The sequence below is a fragment of the Macaca thibetana genome, chromosome X (assembly GCF_024542745.1).
Source record: "Macaca thibetana thibetana isolate TM-01 chromosome X, ASM2454274v1, whole genome shotgun sequence".
NCBI classification, from domain to species: domain Eukaryota; kingdom Metazoa; phylum Chordata; class Mammalia; order Primates; family Cercopithecidae; genus Macaca; species Macaca thibetana.
Window position 1 is genome coordinate 70331278 of NC_065598.1, and position 16983 is coordinate 70348260.

Here is a 16983-nt window from a genome sequence, read left to right on the forward strand (position 1 = left end):
TAAGAACACATCAAGAAACTGAAAAAAACTTACAAAATAGAAGAAAATATTTGCAAATCGTATATATATCTGATAATGTAAAACTCCTACAATTCAATAAATGACCAATAACCAGATTGAAAAATAGACCAAGTATTTGAATAGACATTTATCCAAAGAGGATATATAAAAGGCCAATATGCACATAAAAAGATGCTCTACATCATTAGCTATTGGGAAAATGATCATCAAAAGCATTTGAGATACTACTTCACACCCATTGGGCTGGCTATAGTTAAAATGACAAGTACGGCAACAATGTGGAGAAATTGTAACACTCATATATTGCTGGTAGAAATGTAAAATGATGCAGTGCCTTGGAAGACCCTTTGACAATTCCTCAAAGAGTTCATCATAGAGTTACCATGTTGCCCAGCAGTTGCCCGCCTAGGTATATATCCAAGATATCTGAAAACATGGGTTGACACAAAAACTTGTGCATAAATGTTCATAGTAGCATTATTCATAATAGCCAAAAGATGGAAACAACCCAAACATATATCATTTTATGAATGGATAAACAATATGTTTCATATTTATACAATGGAATATTATTTAGTCATAAAAAGAAATGAAGCACTGATATATGCTACGACATGCATGAACCTTGAAAATATTGTGCTAAGAAGGCAGGCACAAAAGGCCGCCTGTTGATTTCATTTAAATGAAATGTCCAGAAGAAGCAAATCCGTAGAGACAAAAAAATGTTGTTTGCTAGGGGCTGATTGGGTGAAGAGTTAGTTAATGAGTAGTGACTGGTAATGGGTATGGGGTTTCTTTTTCTTTTTTTTTCTTTTTGAAATGGAGTTTTGCTCTGTTGCTCAGGCTAGAGTGCAGTGGCAAAATCTCGACTCACTGCAACCTCCGCCTCCCGGGTTCAAGCGATTCTCCTGCCTCAACCTCCCGAGTAGCTGGGATTACAGGCACCCACCACCATGGCCAGCTAATTTTTGTATTTTTACTAGAGATGGGGGTTTCACCATATTGGTCAGGCTGGTCTCGAACTCCTGACCTCAGGTGATCCACTCGCCTCGCCCTCCCAAAGTGCTGGGATTACAGGTGTGAGCCAACGCACTTGGCCAAGTATGGGGTTTCTTTTTGTGATGATGGAAATGTTCTGGAATTAGATAGTAGTGACAGTTACACAAGTCTGTGAATACATCAACAACCACTGAATTATACTCTTAGAAATGGTGAATTTTATGGTATTTGAATTATAGCTCAGCTTTAAAAGGAGCTTTAGGATTGGTCAACTTTATATATAGTTTAAGTGGCATGATTTTACATCTCATGATACATCCTTCATTCTAATATATTGCCCTCATTGCCTCACATTACATTTATAAATTTCCTTCTTGTTGTTTTTCCCATTCCCTATATTACTTGGTACAGTGCTTTGCAAAATGTATAACTTTGTACATTATTTTGAGCCCCTAATAAAAAAAAATTACCCAACCTTCACATTTTATTTCTCCCTACTAGAAAATAAATTCCCTAATGCTAAGATTCACGGTAGATTCATCTCCATACCCAATTCTACCTTATTTATTTATTTATTTATTTATTTAGACACAGAGTCTCTGTTTGTCACCCAGACTGGAGTGCAATGGCACAATCTTGGCTCACTGCAACCTCTGTCTCCTGGGTTTGAGCAATTCTCTTACCTCGACCTTCCGAGTTGCTGGAATTACAGGTGCACACCACGCCCGGCTAATTTTTGTATTTTTAGTAGAGATGGGGTTTCTCCACGTTGGCCAGGCCAGTCTCAAACTCCTAACCTCAAGTGATCTGCCCCCCTCAGCCTCCCAAAGTTCTGGGATTATGGGCGCAAGCCAGCGTGTCCAGCCCCAACTCTCACTTCTATTTCTGCCTTGTACCTAGCACAGTGCCTTGGATAAAGACACTTACGGTTTTTTTCTTTTTCCCCTCTCTGATTTGAATGTAATCTCCTTGAAGATTAATACTGGATTGCATGCATCACCCACTTGTATAGTCTTATTCTTTACATGTAAGTTCTTTTTTTTTTTTTTTTTTTTTTGAGACGGAGTCTCGCTCAGTCGCCCAGGCTGGAGTGCAGTGGCGCGATCTCGGCTCACTGCAAGCTCCGCCTCCCGGGTTCACGCCATTCTCCTGCCTCAGCCTCCGAAGTAGCTGGGACTACAGGCGCCCGCCACTACGCCCAGCTAATTTTTTGCATTTTTAGTAGAGACGGGGTTTCACCGTGTTAGCCAGGATGGTCTCGATCTCCTGACCTCGTGATCCGCCCGCCTCAGCCTCCCAAAGTGCTGGGATTACAGGCGTAAGCCACCGCGCCCGGCCACATGTAAGTTCTTAATGAATGAATAAATTCTGTTATATTTGTTCTCCCACGTGCCACCGCAAGTTGTACTTTTTCTTTTTTTTTTTTGAGACGGAGTTTCGCTCTTGTTCCAACTCATGTTTCAAATGAGTTTGTTCTAGTGTAACTCAGCATCTGTCATTTTAGCTATTAAGACTGTTACTCATTTGTTTGTCTTAAATTGTGAATGTACAGATAACATGAACTATTGTCTCGGGTCATTGCCTTTGTACATTTCTTTGTAAAATTTCCACAGAGAATGAAATTGGTACTGGCTAGTTCAGTAGTCCAGGAAGCTACAAAGATCAGTCTTCAAGAGGAAATATCGTAACCTGGCAACCAAACTCGGTCTCTGGTGTTTTCTGGAGGCATTTTTCTTAAGTTGGAATTGAGGCAGGTAGATTAGGGGAAATGTGAGTGAGTGGAGGCAGGGGCATGAAGTTTGCACCTTGGCTGTGAATTAATATAGCTTTTCTGTCCCTAGGTCTCTGGGTCTAGCACTTTTCGATTCGAAACATTACCAAATAAAACTAGTGCCTCAATTTGTGAAAAAAAATTGGCAGCTTTACAAGCCTATTTCTCTAATAATGCTTCTTGCTGATTATTTCTTTACATGTGTATTTAAAAAATTCAGCCAGGCACGGTGGCTCATGCCTGTAATCCCAGCACTTTGGGAGGCTGAGGTGGATCACCTGAGGTCAGGAGTTCGAGACCATCCTGACTAATAGGGTGAAACCCCATCTCTACTAAAAATACAAAAATTAGTAGCCGGATGTGGGGGCCTGCGCCTATAATCCCTGCTACTCGGGAGGCTGAGACAGGAGAATCGCTTGAACCCGAGAGGGGAGAGGCAGAGGTTGCAGTGAGCTGAGATTGCACCACTGCACTCCAGCCTGGGTGACAGAGTGAGACTCCGTCTCAAAATAAATAAATAAATAAAAATAAAAAGTAATTTTTCTCCCAAACAAAGGCCCAAGAGTCATCAGAACAAAACTGCAATAGATTTCACGTTTTTTTTTTTTTTTTTGAGACCGAGTCTCGCTCGACTGTCGCCCACGCTGGAGTGCAGTGGCGCTATCTTGGTTCACTGCAACCTCTGCCTCCTGGGTTCAAGTGATTATCTTGCCTCAGCCTCTCGAGTAGCTGGGATTACAGGTGCCCACCGCCACACCCAGCTAATCTTTGTATTTTTAGTACAGACGGGGTTTCACCATGTTGGCCAGCCTGATCTCAAACTCCTGATCTCAGGTGATCTGCCCACCTCGGCCTCCCAAAGAGCTGGGATTACAGGCGTGAGCCACTGCGCCTGGCAGGTTTCATTTTTTTTTTTTTTTTTTTTTTTTTTTTTTTTTGAGAGGGAGTCTCGCTCTGTAGCCCAAGCTGGAGTGCAGTGGCGCGATCTCGGCTCACTGCAAGCTCTGCCTCCCGGGCCCATGCCATTCTCCTGCCTCAGCCTCCCGAGTAGCTGGCGCCGGCCACCACGCCCGGCTAATTTTTTTTGTATTTTTAGTAGAGACGATGTTTCACCGTGTTAGCCAGGATGGTCTCAATCTCCTGACCTTGTGATCCTCCCGCCTTGGCCTCCCAAAGTGCTGGGATTACAGGCGTAAGCCACCACGTCACTCATTTTTATCCCCCTTTCTATTTACCAGTAACTTACTGCTCATGCCTGTAATACCAGCACTTTGGGAGGCTGAGGCGGGTGGATCACTTGAGGTCAGGAGCTCAAGACCAGCCTGGCCATGATGGTGAGACCCCTGTCTCTACTCAAAATACAAAAAGTAGCTGGACATGGTGGCATATGCCTGTAATCCCAGCTACTTAGGAGGCTGAGGCGGGAGAATCTCTTGAACCCAGGAGGTGGAGGTTGCAGTGAGCCGAGATCGCGCTACGGCACTCCAGCCTGGGCGACAGAGCAAGACTCCGTCTCAAAAAAAATAAATTAAAAGTAATAATAAATAAAAGAAGAGGGAAGATGGAAGGACTTTTAGGCTCAAGAGCAGCATCCCAACTCTTTTTTTTTTTTTTTTTTTTTTTTTTTGAGATGGAGTCTGGCAGTGTCGCCCCAGGCTGGAATGCAGTGTGACACGATCTTGGCTCACTGCAACCTCCACCTCCTAGGTTCAAGTGATTCTCCCACCTCAGCCTCCCAAGTAGCTGGGATTACACTGAGGTTACGGGCAAGGGCCATCACACCTGGCTACCAACTCTTTTATGAAGACTCTTTTGTTTACAGAATTAAAGGAAGCACCTTGTTCTGAATCCAGTTTTGCCATTGACAGAGTCATTGTATGACTAGGCTAAAACCCTCTGGCTTCAGTTTTCCCATTAGTTGGTTGAAGTACATACACCCTCATCTATCGGAACACGGGGCTTAGTGAAGTGAAAAGAAGTAGGTTCTAGCTCATTCTAGCACTTAATAACTCCCGGAACTTTTGGAAAATTGGGTCACCTCTTTGGGCCTTAGTTTCCTCATCTATAAAACAGGAAAAAATCAGTCCTTAGCTTATCTGATGTTGCAATGACTTAGTGAGATAACAGAAGGGAATGACAGCTTTGTCCATCATAAAGTGCCATGCACTTGTGAGGTAAAGTTAATGAGAGTGAGAGATCTAGAAATAGGGAAGGAAGAAAGGAGTCAAGGCAAAGCTAAAAGAAATTTGGGTTGGGAAAGGAAAAAAGAAATGAAGAGAAAGAAAAAGGAAAAGGGCATTTCAAAAGAGATAAAGGCTGTGAGAGGAAGTGCAACAGGTCAGGAAAACTGGGGGAGGGTCCACGGCAACGGTTGGGGCACGTTGCCGGCGGAGGCATTTAGGTAGAGCACGGCAGCTGGGCGCCGGGCCCGTTTGGCTGTGACGCCCACCCCCGGCTTTTATCCGCCTGTGCACTAGGGCTAGTGGAAGACCTAAGATGGCGGCGTTTGTACGAGGTGCAACCGCTGCGGTTGCAAGGCGTCCGAAGTATGTGAGTCCACTAACAAAGTCCAGAAACTCGCCAGTTAATAGTATTGTGGTGAGTGATGAGCCTCACATTGGCTAGAGAAGTGGCCGTAAGCGAGGCTAGACACTTTGGGATCGCGTGGCCTGAGTGGGGGTAGTAACCGGCCTGTATTCCATTTTTCTCTCTCGCGTCTCTTCAAAATATCGGAGAATAATTTCTCTCTCCCTGATCACCTAACTTCTACTGACGAGGCTAGGAAGTTGCAGAAGCTAGCTCCTAGGAGGGATATATGGGTCGTTCTTTCCTTTTTCCTTGTTTAAACGGGTTTTTATTGACACCATGTCTCGCCAAAATGGATTCCATCTCCTCAGAGCTCTCTTAGGAACAACCTAACCTCTTGGGCCTAACTTTATTTTTTTTTGTTCTGCCTTTAATGTCGAAACTTATTAGTTTTGATTAATTTGTTTGTAACGTATTCATTATGCACTAGATTAAACGTTTTTTTTTCTGTGCCCATTATACCCCAAATGTGGAGTTTTGGACAAAAACTTAACATTTGTTCTTGAAGCATCTCAGAGTTGTGTGTGTGTGTGTACAGGTAATCTTTGGGGGACTTGCCACATTTTGTATATTTCTAGGCTGATAACTCACTAAGAAAAGAGCTAGATTTCCTGTTTTCAAATCTGTTGGCGAAATTAAATTTATGTTAAGCATAACATGTTTACTGTATATATGGGGAAGACAGTAAAGAGTGACATCTAATATGTTGTTAAATGCTTATGTGGTTAAAGTAAATTTCATGCATTGCCGCGGAGTATGAATTGCTGCAACCTTTTAGAAAATAATCTGGCAATATTTAGGGAAATAAAAAATGCAGATATCACTTGAACAAAAACTGGAATGCAAAAGTTTGACTTTTAAGAATCTGTCCTGCAGAAATAAAAGTACCAGTATATAATAACGCATGAACAAGGATACTTTTGTACAACTTTGTTCTTGTGACAACTGGAAACAGCCTGTGTATCCATCAATGGGAGAATGTTTGAGTAAATTTTGGTACATAAATATTATGGAATATTTTGACTTTTGACCTAGAGGATGTCATGATGGATGGTTATGTGAGAAAAGTAAGTTGCAGAATAGTCTAGTATGATTCCTTTTTTTTTTTTTTTTTTTTGATGGAGGGGGTGATGAAGGAATGCAAGATTAACTTCTTTATATTTTGAGGGGGGCTTTCAATATATTATGAAATACTTAAGACATATACATATATATAAGGAATAATACAATGAACCTCTCTTCTCACCACCCAACATAAAAAAAAAATCAAACATTAACATGACAGTTGAAGTTCTCTGTGTACCCATCCCCGATTGCATCTCTCTCTTCTCTTATCCCCAGAGGTAACCATTATTTTAAAGTTAGTGATTTTTACCATGCACTTCTTAAACTTCTGTGACATAGCAACTTATAGCATGGATTATTTTTTGTGAATATTGAAGATGAATTTTTTTAAAAAGTAAATGAAAGAAGAAAGCAAGTGTCTGACTTTTTTTTTTTTTTTTTTTTTAAAGATGAAGTCTTGCTCTGTCACCCAGGCTAGAGTGTAGTGGCGCAATCTCGGCTCACTGCAACCTCCGCCACCCGAGTTCAAGCGATTCTCCTGCCTCAGCCTCCTGAGTATCTGGGATTGCAGGCACCTGCCACCGTGCCCAGCTAATTTTAATTTAATTTTTATTTATTTTATATATATATAGAGAGAGGGAGAGAGACAGACAGACAGACATGGAGTCTCGCTCTGTCACCCAGCTAGATCTCGGCTCACTGTAACTTCCCCCTCCTGGGTTCAAGCGATTTTCATGCCTCAGCTTCCAGAGTAGCCGAGATTACAGGCACACCTTTCCACGCCTGGCTAATTTTTGTATTTTTAGTAGAGATGGGTTTCCCTGTGTTGGCCAGGCTGGTCTCAGACTCCTGACCTCAGGTAATCTGCCTGCCTTGGCCTCCCAAAATGTTGGGATTACAGGCATGATGAGCCACTGTGCCTGTCCTTATCTGGCTATTACTCTAACAGTGGCCAATAAAAATTCCTTCCTTTCTTTTTTTTTTTTTCCCTTGAGCCTAGAAATTTCTTAATTGTGGGGAGAATCTAGCAAGCAGTTGAGTCAAAGGGTGTAGATTATACTATAGTGGTAAAGAAAGTAAGCAGCTGGCAGTGAAAGCAATCTCAAGCAAATAATGAATGTTTCATGAACAAGATGCCTGAATTGAAAAACAGAACAAAACCAACTAACCAAATAAACAAAAAACAATCCGTGGATCCTAACTCAAATCCAAGGTGATTTGAGCCTGCGCTTGTAACTAGACAAAATCTGTGAACTTCAGTTACCTTGGAGGCATCTGAAGGAAATGAGGTTGCACGTAGATGAATCAGTTGTTTCTGGCATCATGTTAGTGTGATGACATTTAGCTGCTATGTGCAAAACATTTTAGCAATCATTTAGGTCCAGGACATGGAATTTATTAGTGGAACAACCCTGTAAACAGTGGTTAGAACATTAATAATTTTATTTTATTTATGTTTTATTTATTTTTTGGGACAGAGTTTTGCTGTTGTTGCCCAGAAGTCCAATGGCGCGATCTTGGCTCACTGCCATCTCTGCCTCCTGGATTCAAGTGATTCTCCTGCCTCAGCCTGTCGAGTAGCTGGGATTACAGGCATGTGCCACTGCACCCAGCTAATTTTGTATTTTTAGTAGAGACAGGGTTTCTCCATGTTGGTCAGGCTGGTCTCGAACTCCTAACCTCAGATGATCTGCCCACATCAGCCTCCCAAAGTGCTGGGATTACAGGCGTGAGCCACCGCGCCCAGCCAGAACATTAATAATTTTAAATTTCCTAACCCTTGAGAGAAGGCAAAACACTTGATGATATCTGCATGAAGACTAAAACATTTTACCAGTTTTGCATTGTTCATTTGAAATTGCATTGACTACTAGTATGTTAATTTTGTATATATTTTTATGAGAACAGTATTTGACATTTAATTTTTGTTAGTTTTTTTTTTAATTGATTAATGATTGGTTCATTTGCAGGAACTGACTTAGTATTCAAGGATACAAATTGTTAAGAGAATATGTTACAGAGAAAAACTTGACAAATTAGACTTAGATTTTTGTCATTAAAGATAATCATTTGTGGGATGTGATTTTTATAAGGAGTTACATTAAATAGAATGTCTTATACAGATTTAAGAGGTTAATAATTGTAAAATTAAGAGGAAGAGTTCCTATAAAATATTCTTGAGGTGTAATAAAATTATATTTGTGGAGTATATCTTTGAATAACATTTAAAAGCAAACTGATACTTTCCAGGTAAAATAATTATCAACATAACTTTTTAAAAAGAATTCATAGTACCTCAGGTTATTTATATGTTTCACACATTAGCTTAGAAGAACAAAGGAAAATGGTGATTAGTTAATGCCATACACACTGGACAGAGAAGAAACTTAGCTCTTATGGATTCCTCTCCTTATTTTGCAGCAGGGTAAATGTAACTTCTCATGTAGCTAGCTACTGTCTTCCAGTGCTGTTGATTTTTTACTGTTTTAGCAATGAAGAGATTGATATGGGCTGATTGGGGGTTAGGGAAAGTGAAGCAGTAGAACCAGAACAGAGTGAACATTTAAAGGGTGCTAATAAGTAAATGATTATGTGAAGTAGCATACTAGTCGAAATGCATAACTCAAAGATAATTGGGAAGCGTATTTTCTGAAACATAACCTAAGAAAGTATAACTGCTCCCTTGTGCCTATAATCCCAGCTACTTGGGAGGCTGAGGCAGGAGAATCACTTGAATCCGAGAGGCGGAGGTTGCAGTGAGCCGAGATCGTGCCATTGCACTCCAACCTGGGCAACAAGAATGAAACTCCATCTCAAAAAAAAAAAAGTATAAAAGTTCCTTAAAGGATGTTTTGAAATAATGAATAATATTAATTTCTATGTTATATATTCACAAGTGTTCTTTCTAGAATAATTATTTGCTTAATGGGATGTTTAGTTGGTGAGAAATGAATTAATAGGTTAGTAATTTATTTGTATTATCTGTTATGAAAAATTTTAGACATTTAAATGAAAGTAGAATAACATAAATGTATTTCTATATATGGACCACTTAGATTTAGCAACTGTTATGATTTTGCCTTACTTGCCTTTCCCTCCAAAATACTGTAAATTATAGTCATCATGACATTTTCTTCTAAATAAGTCAATATAAACATAATAAACAAGGACTTTTTTCTATATAATCACAATGCCATCACTATACATACTAGGATTAACAGTAATTCCATAATTTTTTTTTTTTTTTTGAGACGAAGTCTTGCTCTTGTCACCCAGGCTGGAGTGCAATGGCACAATCTCTGCTTACTGCAACCTCCACCTCCCGGGTTCAAGTGATTCTCCTGCTTCAGCCTCCCGAGTAGCTGGGATTACAGGCACCTGCCACCACGCCCGGCTAATTTTTGTATTTTTAGTATAGATGGGGTTTCACCGTGTTGGCCAGGCTGGTCTCGAACTCCTAATCTCAGGTGATCCGTCCGCCTCGGCCTCCCAAAGTGCCGGGATTACAGGCGTGAGCCATCGTGCCCGGCCACTCTTTAATGTTTAATGCCCAGTGCATATTCAGATTTTCCCAGTTGTCCGCAAGATGTCTTTTATAGCTGCTTTCTTCAAACCAGGATCTATTCAGAGACCACACATTGCATTTGATTTTTATGTCTTTTGAGCCTTTTAAAATTTAGAGCAGTTCCCTAGAACCCCTTCTTTTGTTTGTTTTATGAAATTGGCTTGTTGAACTTCACAAAACACGAATTGGGGTCATGCCAACTGTACTGTTAGTGATTAGTTCACATATAGGGAAAATAATTTGTGAATTTTGATCCATTCACTCTGCCAGCTATACCATGGCAGCATTTCCAGTACCAGGAAAGCAAACTAGGGGGTCTAGAACTGAGCTTTTAAGAACTCTCCCCTATCCAGTGAAATAGATAAGAATGCCAGTTGTGAGAAAATTGAAGGGGAAACGGAGAATGTCAGTGTTCAAGATATTTGAATTTTTTTTTATCCATTTGAAAGGTATTTTTTTGGGGGGTGAACTATTTGTTTATATTCTTGATCGTTTAAAAAAAAATTGGTGTTTGAACTTTTTCTTATTGTAGACACTCTTCTTCATAAATTAAGGAAGTTTGCGTTTTTTTGTTACAATGTTGCAGACTTTTTTTTTTTTTTTGAGACAGCGTCTTGCTCTGTCGCCAGGCTGGAGTGCAGTGGCACGATCTTGGCTCATTGCAATCTCTGCCTCCCAGGTTCAAGCGATTCCCCTGCCTCAGCCTCCTGAGTAGCTGGGACTACAGGCATGCACCACCATGCCCGGCTAATTTTTTGTGTTTTAGTAGAGATCGGGTTTCACCATGTTGGCCAGGCTGGTCTCGATCTCCTGACCTCGTGATCTGCCTGCCTCGGCCTCCCAAAGTGCTGGGATTACAGGTATGAGCTACATGCCTGGCATGAATCACATTTCTATATACTAGCAATTTAATATGTGGAAACGGAAATTATAAACAAAGTACCATTTACAAGCACTGCAAAGAAACACAACATTTAGACATAAGTAAACACATACAGGACTTGTATTTTGTAAATTACAAAATGTTGATGAAAGAAACTCAGGAAGTCCTATATAATTGAAAAGACTTATGTTCATGACTTGGGAAACTCAACATAGTAATGATGTCAATTCTCCACAAATTGATAGGTTTAATGGAATTTCTGTTTAAATCCTAGTATGTGTTTGTAGATATAGAAAAGCTTATTTTAAAATTTATGTGGAAAGGCACAGGCCTTAAAATAGCTAAAACCATCTAGAAAAAGAATACATTGGTAGAATCATTAACTTGACATTAGTGACTACTATATTCCTATATTAATCAAGACAGTGTTGTATTGGTGGAGGGATAGACACATAGATCAGTGTAACATAATTGAGAACTGAGAAATAGACATATACAATTATGCCCAACTGAATTTTGACAAATGTGGAATAGCAGTTCAGTAGAGAGAAAGCCTTTTTAACGATGGTGCTTGACCAATTATCCATCTATAGGCAAAAAGATGAACCTGAGTCTCATATCTAATACAAAAATTTACTTAAAATGAATTAGAGACTTAAATGTAAAACTTAAAACTATAAAACTTTTAGAAGAAAACATAGGAGGAAATCTTCAGTTTGTGCTAGGCAAAGAGTTCTTACACTTAATGTGCTTAAAAGCATGATCTGTAAAAGGAAAAATTGATGAATTAAATTTTATTGAAATTAAAAACTCTTGTTCTGCTAAAGACTCTGCTTTTTTTTTTTTTTTTTTTTTTTTTTTGAGACGGAGTCTCGCTCTGTCGCCCAGGCTGGAGTGCAGTGGCACGATCTTGGCTCACTGCAATCTCCGCCTCCCAGGTTCAAGCGATTCCCCTGCCTCAGCCTCCTGAGTAGCTGGGACTACAGGCACCCACCACCACGCCCAGCTAATTTTTTTTTTTTTTTTGTATTTTTAGTAAATACGGGGTTTCACTGTGTTAGCCAGGATGGTCTCGATCTCCTGACCTCGTGATCCACCCTCCTCGGCCTCCCAAAGAAAGACTCTGTTAAGAGAATGAAGAGAAGCTACAGAGTAGGATAATTTATTTGTAAACCACATATCTTGTAAATTAATAGTATTTAGAATATATAAACTCTGGAAACTCAGTAAAAAAGCAACCAGTCCAATTAGAACATGAACAAAAGACATGAAAAGATGATTTCATGGAAGAAGATACACAGATGGCAAATAAAAGGATGTTGAACGTTATTAACCATTTTGGAAATGCACATTAAAATCACAACAAAAATCACTGTACACCTATCAAATAGTCATAATACCAAGTATTGGTTAGGATGAAGAGAGAATCTGGATTATTTATCCACTGCTGATTGGAATATAAAGTGGCATAGCCACTCTGGGAAACTGTTTGGTAGTTTTTTATTAAAATAAACCTGCAGGCTGGTTGGAGTGGCTCACTCCTGTAATCCCAGCACTTTGGGAGGCAGAGGCGGGCAGATCACCTAGAGGTCAGGAGTTCGAGACCAGCCTGACCAACATGGAGAAACTCCGTCTCTACTGAGAATACAAAAATTGGCCGGGTGCAGTGGCTCACGCCTGTAATCCCAGTACTTTGGGAGGCTGAGGTGGGGCGGATCACGAGGTCAGGAGATCAAGACCATCTTGGCTAACACGATGAAATCCCGTCTCTACTGAAAATACAAAAAAATTAGCCGGGCGTGGTGGTGGGTGCTTGTAGTCCCAGCTACTCGGGAGGCTGAGGCAGGAGAATGGCGTGAACCCGGGAGGTGGAGTTTGCGGTGAGCAGAGATCGCGCCACTGCACTCCAACCTGGGCGACAGAGCGAGACTCCGTCTCAAAAACAGAAACAAAAAAACCGCAAACCTGCAACTACCATATGACCCAGCATTTTCATTCTTGAGTGTTTATCCCAGAGAAGTAAAAATATATGTTCATGCAAAATTTTGTATATGAATGTTCATGGCTTCTTTGTTCATAATAGTAATAACACAGAAGTGCCCAGATGTCCTTTAATGGGTGAATGGCTAAACAAATGGTGGTGCATTCATAACATAATACCACACAGGAATGAAAAACAAAGCTGATGCACAAAACAACCTGGATGAATTCCCAGAGAATTATGCTGAATGAAAAAAGCCGGTCTCTGACATATAGTTATATACCATATTATACCATTTACATAATTTTTTTTTTTTTGAGACGGAGTCTCACTCTGTCGCCAAGGCTGGAGCGCAGTGGCATGATCTTGGCTCACTGCAGCCTCCACTTCCTGGGTACAAGTGATTCTCTGCCTCAGCCTCCCGAGTAGCTGGGACTACAGGTGTGTGCCACCACACCCATTTAATTTTTGTATTTTTATTAGATACGGGGTTTTACTATGTTGGCCAGGCTGGTCTTGAACTCCTGACCTTGTGATCTGCCCACCTTGGCCTCCCAAAGTGCTGGGATTACAGGTGTGAGCCACTGCACCTGGCCTGATATCTTGTTTTCTACAAGAATGTTAGGTTAACTGATAGGGAAGTTGTCATTGAGTAGACATCAGATAATGTTTTTGGGATAGGGCAATAAGCCATAAGGTTGGGGCAGGTCTAGGGAACATCTAGCTGAGGTGGTGGCCAACAGTTTTATTTTTATTTATTTTTTTAGACGAAGTCTCACTCTGTTGCCCAAGCTGGAGTGCAGTGGTGCGCTCTCAGCTCACTGCAACCTCCACCTCCCGGGTTCAAGCAATTCTCCTGCCTCAGCTTCCCAAGTAGCTAGGATTACAGGCGCCCGCCACCATGCCTGGTTACTTTTTGTATTTTTAGTAGAGACGAGGTTTGACTATGTTGGCAAGGCTGGTCTTGAACTCCTGACCTCATGATCCACCTGCCTTGGCCTCCCAAAGTGCTGGGACAAGTGTGAGCCACCGCCCCCGGCCAACAGTTTTCAATATGTGAACCTTTCAAATGTGGACTTTTAAATATGTGGACCTTTCAATATGTGGACCTTTTGTAGACCCAAGGGATCTGCAAAGTGAAAGCTGTTTTTCTTAATAATTCTAAGTTGTTTTTACTGTGTCGACATCTGTACTGATGGTGTTGAAGCAGTGAAAAATAAACATTTTGCCTGAATATAAATCAAGGTAGTGGCACCAAATTGTATCAGTAGTCATTGTATTCTTCAACCCACACTTGTAGTTTCTAAAAAATAAAGTCAGTTTCTCTTAAGAATGTCTTTGATGAGGATGGGGCACTATAGCTTATGCCTGTAGTCCTCGCTACTTCGTAGGCTGAGGTGAGAGGCTGAGGCAGGAGGATTCCTTGAACCCAGGAGTTCGAGGCTAAGAGTGACCTGTGGTCATGCCGCTGCACTCCAGCCTAGGTGACAGAATAAGACTGTCTCAAAAAATATCTTTGATGAGCAGTAAAAGTTACTAGTTTTTTTTAAATATGGACCCTTGAGTATGTGTCTTCTTTTTTTTTAATTTTTAATTTTTATTTTTTTGAGATGGAATCTTGCTCTGTTGCCCAGGCTGAAGTGCAGTGGCGTTATCTGGGCTCACTGCAAGTTCTGCCTCCCAGGTTCACACCATTCTCCTGCCTCAGCCTCCTGAGTAGCTGGGACTACAGGTGCCCGCCACCACGCCCGGCTAATTTTTTTGTATTTTTTGGGTTTTGTTTTTTTTTTGTATTTTTTTTAGTAGAGACGGGGTTTCACCATGTTAGCCAGGATGGTCTTGATCTCCTGACCTTGTGATCCGCCCACCTCAACCACCCAAAGCGTTGGGATTACAGGCGTGAGCCACCGCGCCCAGCCGAGTACGTGTCTTCTATATAGTGTGATGAAAAGGGAAGTATGTGTGAAGCAGTGCTGCAAACTGAATTTTAAATTATCTTGAGGAAAATCACCTGTAACATTGTCAGCAAGCTGTACTGCTCACTTTTTTAAATTTACAACATTATACTTAGAAGAATAATTAATAGACAAGCTACAGTTTTTTATACTTGGGTATTGAGCAGATATGTTTTTTCCTAAATAAAATGGGCTTATCCTTTCAAGGAAAACAACTGATAGTACTTGTTGCCTATTTTAAATTAGCTTTCAAACAGAATTTAGAATTTTTGTATGCTTGTATCTACCTCTGTGAACTTGATAGCTTCCTAATACTTAAGGACTTTTCTGTTAACATGAGATGTTAATGAAAGTGGTTTTAAAATATTGCTTAATGAAATATGTCAACATTTGAAACATCTGCATTGCTTAGTGAAACAATATTTTGTATATGAGCCATGTAGGATGTTAGAAATCATGCATGGCTGGGCGTGGTGGCTCATGCCTGTAATCCCAGCACTTTGGGAGGCCGAGGTGGGTGAATCACCTGAGGTCAGGAGTTTGAGACCAGCCTGGCCAACGTGGTGAAACCCTGTCTCTACTAAAAATACAAACAATTAGGCAGGTGTTGTGGCGGGCGCCTATAATCGCAGCTACATGGGTGGCTGAGGCAGGAGAATCGCTTGAACCTGGGAGATGGAGGTTGCAGTGAGCCAAGATCAGGCCACTGCACTCCAGCCTGGGTGACAGAGGGAGACTCCATCTCCAAAAAAACAAAAAAAAAACCACGAAAAAAACCCAAGGAGTATGACTGCCAGTTCATATGGTAAGAGTATATTATTTTGTGAGAAACCACAAAACTGTCTTCCAAAACTGCTGTAGGGTTGATGGATTCCCACTAGCCCTGAATGAGAGTTCCTGTTGCTCCACACCCTCAACAGCATTTGGTGTTACCAGTGTTTTGGATTTTCACCATTCTAATAGGTGTGCAGTGGGACTGTTTAATTTGCAACTCCCTAATGACATACGAAGTTGAACATGTTTTCATGTGCTTATTTACCATCTGTATATGTTCTTTGGTGAGATTTCTGTTGAGATCTTTTGTCCGTTCTAAAAATTGGGCTGTTGGCCGGGCGTGGGGGCTCAAGCCTGTAATCCCAGCACTTTGGGAGGCCGAGACGGGCGGATCACGAGGTCAGGAGATCAAGACCATCCTGGCTAACATGGTGAAACACTGTCTCTACTAAAAAATACAAAAAACTAGCCGGGGCGTGGTGGCGGGCGCCTGTAATCTCAGCTGTTCGGGAGGCTGAGGCAGGAGAATGGTGTGAACCCGGGAGGCGGAGCTTGCAGTGAGCCAAGATCGCGCCACTGCACTCCAGCCTGGGCCACAGAGCGAGACTTTGTCTCAAAAAAACAAACAAACAAAAAAACCAAAAAAAATTAGGTTGTTTACTTATGGAGTTTTAAGCGCTGTCTGTATGTTTTAGTTAACAGTCTTTTATGAGATATGTCTTTTGCAGATATTTTCTTTGGCTTATCGTTTCTTTCTTTTTTTTTTTTTTTTTTTTTTTGAGACGGAGTTTCACTCTGTCATCCAGGCTGGAGTGCAGTGGTGCGATCTCAGCTCACTGCAAGCTCCACCTCCCGGGTTCACGCCATTCTCCTACTTCAGTCTCCCAGGTCACTGGGACTACAGGCGCCCACCACCGTGCCCGGCTAATTTTTTGTATTTTTAGTAGAGACACCGTGGTCTCGATCTCCTGATCTGGTGATCCGCCCACCTCGGCCTCCCAAAGTGCTGGGATTACAGGCGTGAGCCACTGCGCCCGGCTTGTTTCATACTTTAATGGTGTCTTTTGTGGAGTAATTTTTTTTTTAAATTTTAATAACATTTAGCTTGTCAATGATTTCTTTTATGGATTATGCTTCTGGTATTGTATCTAGAAAGTAATTGCCATACCCAGTGATGTCTAGATTTCCTCAAATATTGGAGTTCTATTTACAGTTTTACATTTTACATTTAAGTCTGGCATCCATTTTGAATTAATATTTGTGAAGAGTGTAAAGTTTGTGTTAGATTCATTTTTTTGCATTTGGATATTCAGCTATTCCAACACTATTTGTTGCTCCGTTGTATTGCCTTTGCTTCTTTCTCAAAGATTAGTTGACTATATT

At 41.0% G+C, this 16983-nt stretch overlaps 1 long non-coding RNA gene across 1 annotated transcript in view; it reads left to right on the plus strand.

Annotated features, from left to right (window-relative positions):
- The first annotated feature begins 5274 nt into the window (after positions 1 to 5274).
- Positions 5275 to 16983, plus strand: part of LOC126946340 (uncharacterized) — a 66087-nt gene continuing 54378 nt past the window's right edge. Inside the window, exon 1 of the long non-coding RNA XR_007722642.1 lies at positions 5275 to 5389. This is a non-coding gene — a long non-coding RNA (uncharacterized LOC126946340). The remainder of the gene's footprint in view (positions 5390 to 16983) is intronic.